At 41.8% G+C, this 6,000-nt stretch overlaps 1 long non-coding RNA gene across 1 annotated transcript; it reads left to right on the forward strand.

Moving 5' to 3' along the window:
- Positions 1-2,690: 2,690 nt before the first annotated feature.
- lncRNA:CR44823 (long non-coding RNA:CR44823) lies at positions 2,691-3,044 on the forward strand. The gene has a single exon (NR_124115.1). It is a non-coding gene; the product is annotated as a long non-coding RNA:CR44823 (long non-coding RNA).
- Positions 3,045-6,000: the final 2,956 nt, after the last annotated feature.

Consider the following 6,000-nt stretch of genomic DNA (forward strand, 5'->3'; position numbering starts at 1 on the left):
GCTAATGCCTTGCCGTAATTTTCATGGCTCCTGACATTTGGCCAAGAAAGGAAGTAAAAGATGGAAAAAGGCCGCCAAAATGACATAATCTGCCACATGTGGCATTCGAGCCAAGGAAGAAGGTGCGTGAGCCCGCAAAATAACAAATGAGAACGGAAACTGACAATTGACGCGAGCTAAACCCAACAAAAAAACAAAGAAAAGGTAATAAAAAAGGTAAGAAGTCCTTCTTTTCTTTCTCATCTTGGAAAATGACAGCACAACAATATAAAACAGTGTGGATGAAGGCGCCTTTCCCTTTTCATCTCCGCCTCTTGCGATGGAAGTCAATTACATAATTACTTTCAAGCGATTTCCCACGAAATAAAATATCGGTCCAGCTACCTGAAATCGAATTCGAGCCTAATGGTCATTACAGTACGAGTATGGGTTCCTTAACCGAAAGAACACATGTGCCACTTTAGGGTATCGAAAGTGTGTGTGTGTGGCCCCTAACATTTTATCCACAGTTCTAGCCATAAATCGCATTTAGACCACAGGTGCGGTTGCTACCTGCATGAGAAAAAAAGGAGGAGCTCTTAGTTTACTCTGTTTCCTGTTGCACAACACCCCATTAAAAATACACCCGATTGCACCAAGATATACGTTCTATCTAATGAAAAGATGGTCACCACCAAATAAGGGAAATGTATCTTTTGGTTTGCTAGCTATCTTCGAGTCCAAAGCCTATACATCATTGAAACATTTATACAGCCATAGGTTTTGCGTTTATTTCCAATAAATTTAATTCAATCTCAAACTGTTAACTGCAAGATTTTTAAAGTTGTTGAGCATGCTTGCATTGAGTTTTGTAGTTGTTAAAACTTCATTAAATTCCAAGTGAGATGAATAAATAAAGCTTTTACTTTAAAGATTATACAAATGTATTCTCATATTCTTTACCTAATGTTCCAAGTACCTCCGTTACTTATTGCATTTTTATTTCTCCCTGTGTATTTACATATATCCATTGAATAATTCCATAATCTGTACAGAGACATGAGTGAAACCTGAGAACCTTTCGCCTTTGACAACGGATTGTTTTCCTGTCGATTTAGTGAAAAATCGGTTTAAAATTTGATGGCAACCAAACTGACATGCAAAGTTGTTTCATTTGTTGTTTGGCTTTAAATAGTTTGTCGCATTTTTTTTTGACAGTTTCTCTAATTGCTTGCCGGTCGATTTCCGCCCCGTCAAAAAGAGTGCGCGATCCAAAGTAGGAGAAATGAGAAAAGGGGAGCGATGCTGTATGAGGTGGGTGGTATGGGGTTTGGTTTGGTTTTGGGTTAATCGGCAAGCTAATTTGCAATTAGGCCAACGAAAACTGAAATGGAATCAATGCATCGCATAGCCCGAGGCGCTTTAGTTTAATTGAAAACTGAGCCGAGCAGGAGCAACTTTTAATGAAGATGGAGCTCCGAATGATGGAGCAAAATGACGCGGCGCAGTCATGGGTTGCCTGCCTCCAGTACGGGGGGAGGCAGTTGCATTGAAAAGCAGTGGAAAAGTCAAAATTTCATTCATTTGCCTAGGAAATTCGAGTGCTGTTGAGAGCTGCTCCATCCCACCAATCTATGCAGTTCGGTTTTTAACGCTCTCTGATGAAATGAGTGGGGCAACTGAATAGGCAGATTGCAGTTGAAAAGCAGCAATTATTTTAAGGTTGGAGCCTAGGGTTCTATAAATCAAAGTTACTACACAAACATTATGGTAATTTGATAATGTGAACTATTTCTATTTTCATGCTACTTAATCAAGAGCTAGATATCATTTTCAATCCTAATCGAAGTGGTGTACTTACATCCCCAAAACAAGAGTATATGTCAATGTTTAAATATTTGTAATGAAATCTAGAAACAAACTAAAGCTGGAAATAGGAAAGAACTTAAAACCAGTGGCCCTTTTACTTCCAAATTCCCTCTTCGTCGGTTTTGGCGCTAAGTGGTTTGATTTTGATAATGCCTGCTCCTCGGTTCATTCCGAATTTCCTGTCAATTTAATATGGCCAGGTTAAAAGAACTAAGTAACAATGTCCAATCGGCGATTTTGGACAACAAATCTATGGAAAGTGAGTATCGTGGAACGTATGGTTCTATCATCAATTATACATAGCTTCTGCTTTGCAATCAAGGATATCCAATGAATGCATCCCTATTTGCTCTACTCAGCTGCTTTAAAATAATTTTACAAGTGCGAAACTTTTAATTGTTATCGAATCCAGCGAGAAAGGCATTGACAGTAGTTTTTTCCAACTAAGTGGGATGGGGTAAGTGCAAACTTTAACTTTGCCATTGAATGGGGCTAAAAGTCATAATTAGAAATCATTGCACAAACTTATGGCCCACTCACACTAGGCCTGCATCCTTGAAGGACTTTTCTGTGGAAACTGTGCGAACTTTCCGTTGACATATTTATTCTTGCTAAGAACTTATAAGTGCCCTTAATGATTTGGTCTGAAATGGTTTCTTAGGTCCGTAAAAAGGATATATTTCAATGGTAAAAAGTTCTTCTAGCTATTCTAACTATACAATCGACTCATCAAATCATAGTTATATGAATGTTTCCTGTACCTGAACATAAATCTGACATTATTTTCACTTTACCTTCGCAATAATACCCTCCGACAATGTTTTTGAAATCTTGTCATTGTGCGAAACTTCAAAAACAATGAAATGAAATTCCATCGTGGGCATAAGATTCGTTTCAATTACAAATCGAGAAACGTGACTGGCATGAGATGAGGGAAGCGATTCCAAAGTGGCAGTGGGAATGGCAGAGCCGCGGATCCTGGGATTTGACATTTGCATTTCAATTCCAGTTCCGCGTTTTTCCGCTACTCCAAATCGCATGACCCGAGGCGAACGATTCAGAAACAAAGACAGCGGACCACCAGAGGAAGGACCTCCTCGAATTTCCGAGCTGTGCTCCGATTTTTTGCTGCCGCCTTTTTTGCGAACTGTGCCTCGGGGTACCCGTTTGTTGTTTGCTTCGTTCCTTTTTTCGTTAAAAATTAAATTTAATTAAATTAATTTAAATAAAGTTGATGTTCTGGCCCGAAGCTAGGAGAAGCTGCCGAGGTAGGTGACTGAAAATAGTTTGCGGGAAATTATTTTTAATGTTTTTGTTCAGGGGACTTTCGTGCGACCAAATATGATTTCATCAGTGGTTATCAAGGATTTTCTACTTATATTGGGAATAAGCAAAACGAAATTATAAATATCTGTGTATCTTAAGATTTTAAATTAGTAAAGACGGTTTACTTTCCTCATCAGATGAGGAATGTATCTTTATAAAGTGTTTCAGGCTTTAAGTCCTCCCGATTTCGATGTCCTGCCTTCCGAATTAAATCACTTAAACTCCTCGACGTGGTCAGTCTACCATCTCCTGGCAATTATATCCGACTACGTATAAATCATAGTATCCAAGCGCAAGGATACACACTCCGTTGTCCTGCCAAAAGTATATCCCCGTCCGTCGGGGCTCCCACGCCGAATGCATCCCATTCAAAAACCAATACTCCACTAATTGCTAGGCTTAATAGGCATTAAAAGCAAATGCCCGGCAGCAGCAACAACGGCGCCCGTGTCCTGGGACAGGACAATGCCCAGCTGGGCCAGCGCTGGTGCTAGGGATGCTACCGGGTGGATCGGGAACGCGGGGACATGGACAGTGGGATGCGCGGGGGTGGCTGCAGCACGCACAGGATAATAAGCGCACGCCAGGATGCTTTTGTATAGTTGCCTGGGCAAATAAAATTAGAAATTTTACGTTTTCAAAAAACCTCCTAGCACTGAATGGGCACAGTCCCCAGTCCACAAGTCCCTCGCTCTAAAGATGAATGAGAAATGCGCGGTGGGCGGGTAGCAGGGCGCTTCCCGAAATGTGAGCCGTGGCAAATTGCATAGAATGTATGTAAAAGTTGCATTTGCAGCTGCTGCCACTCCATGCAACGCCCCAGCAACCTCACCTCCCGCTCCCCTTGTCGCACCATGGTCCCCAAACAATTCCATGAAATTAGCTAAAAGTTCTCCTCGTTCTCAGCGTTCTACTCGAATGGGTTCAGCCTGGCGGAGTTGGCAGGACGCAGGGGATTCTGTTTTTAGGCTCAAGCCGCGGGCCTTCAATGCTCGCAAATTGTATAAAAGATGAGTTTCTTAATAGTCGTCAAGATCCCGGGGAGAAGGCGGTGTCCAAAGCATTGCTAACTGCACAAGAAATGGGATACTTACTGTCGACCAGCAAGAAAGATTGAAGGCAAGGAATTCTCGGAAAATAAAAGAGGCGAATGTCTAAGGCGAAGTTAATAAGCTGAAAAGTGGCACATCAACGGGAAAAGGACAACCGAAAAATGGCAAGATTTAGTAAAGAACACTGGTTTATCACCTAAAAGCAAGCCTCATAAATAAATCATTTTCGTAACATACATAAATTCGATAAGTAACAAACTTGGGATTTATTTTTGATTTTTCCACCTGTATATATCCTCACAAATACAAGCGTGATTATCTCATCTCTGGCTTTAACAAAATGTTGCCTAGTATCCGAAGCCACCTAACATCCTTAAAGTCTCGCTCAGATTTCACCTCGCCCAGCAGGGAAATCAATCGCAGTGGCAACCACCCACTGGGCGTTCTCGTCATCAGCACTCACTTACTGATTCACCCTGCGGCACCGCAACCACCCACTGCCCCGCCCACAAGTTGCAACCATGGCAATCATTTATCAAACAACAAGCTCCGTAAAATTCAATATTTTTCCGGGCCTCGCTCCGTCTTCATCCAAGTTTTTCAAGACGCTCGAGTCAAGCATGTAAAAAATTAATTAAATTATGAAATCGTATACCCCAAAGCAAATATTTAATTTAATAACATTATTATGCAGACCTATATTCCTCACCGTTGTGGTGGCCGGAACAAGGGCGTGGCCAGGTGGGCGTGGCGCACGCACCAGCACGCGCAGCTGGTAAAAAAAAAGGGGGAAATGTGCAACCAGATAATTTATTCCCGAATCCCTCAGGTTGCAATCGACGCAGCAGGATAATAAAGCGAACGCGTGTTCTTTGCCGGAAAAAAGAGCGAATAAAGGACGAAAGGTCGTGTTTGTTGGGTTGGTTGGGTGGTTGGCCATTTTTCGGGTGGGGGGGGGAAATGTTTTCTTTACTCTTGGGGAACGACGTTGCTGCTAATTGCCAAAAATCATTTTTCAAGCGTGTTGGTTTTTTTAAATAAATATTTTTCAGGCTCAACTGCAGCAGGTCCTTTCCCACACCCACAATTTCCGTTTTCAGGGGTGCACACGTGGCGCATTCGGGCACTGAATGTGCGCTGCGTAAATTCGCTTAATCAAAAAACAAACAAACTGAATAATCCGAGCGCCGAATGCCGGGGATTCTCAGCCTCAGCTGTGGTTGCTTTGATGGCAGTTCTACGGAACCATGGTTCAATTTCTGGAAAAGCTTCTCAATGGAAAGGTGGCAGTACCACCGCTACGTCATTACCGAAACGCATTACAGCCTAAAAACAAAGAGATGACATTATGACGGCCCCTAACCCTAAAATGGGAACATGCTTTTGAAATGACTGTACCTTCATATCGAGAAAGCAGATGAAACTTAATTGCTTATGGACTAACATTGTGCCTTTGTTTGGAATAAATATTACAAAATATTCTTTGTGGGAGTAGCCTAAAAGGTACCGAAAAGAGGATGTCCACAATTATTAAACACTTAATTATAAGTTTACCATCATATCAAAGAGAACTGCAATTAATGTAATAGCTCTCTTCGGCGAATTCCTCTGTTCTCCCAAAACTTTTCCCTTGCACAGCCGTGCACTGATTGCTTTATAACCGCAGTTGGCAGCACCCCTATTATTTAACAATTATGGTTCAATTTGTGCGAAATGTAGGGAAAATCAACCCCTAGCACAGCGAAGACGCCAAGCTGTCACGAACCGAATAGAA

Source organism: Drosophila melanogaster, chromosome 2L, assembly GCF_000001215.4.
Source record: "Drosophila melanogaster chromosome 2L".
Taxonomy (NCBI): Eukaryota; Metazoa; Arthropoda; class Insecta; order Diptera; family Drosophilidae; genus Drosophila; species Drosophila melanogaster.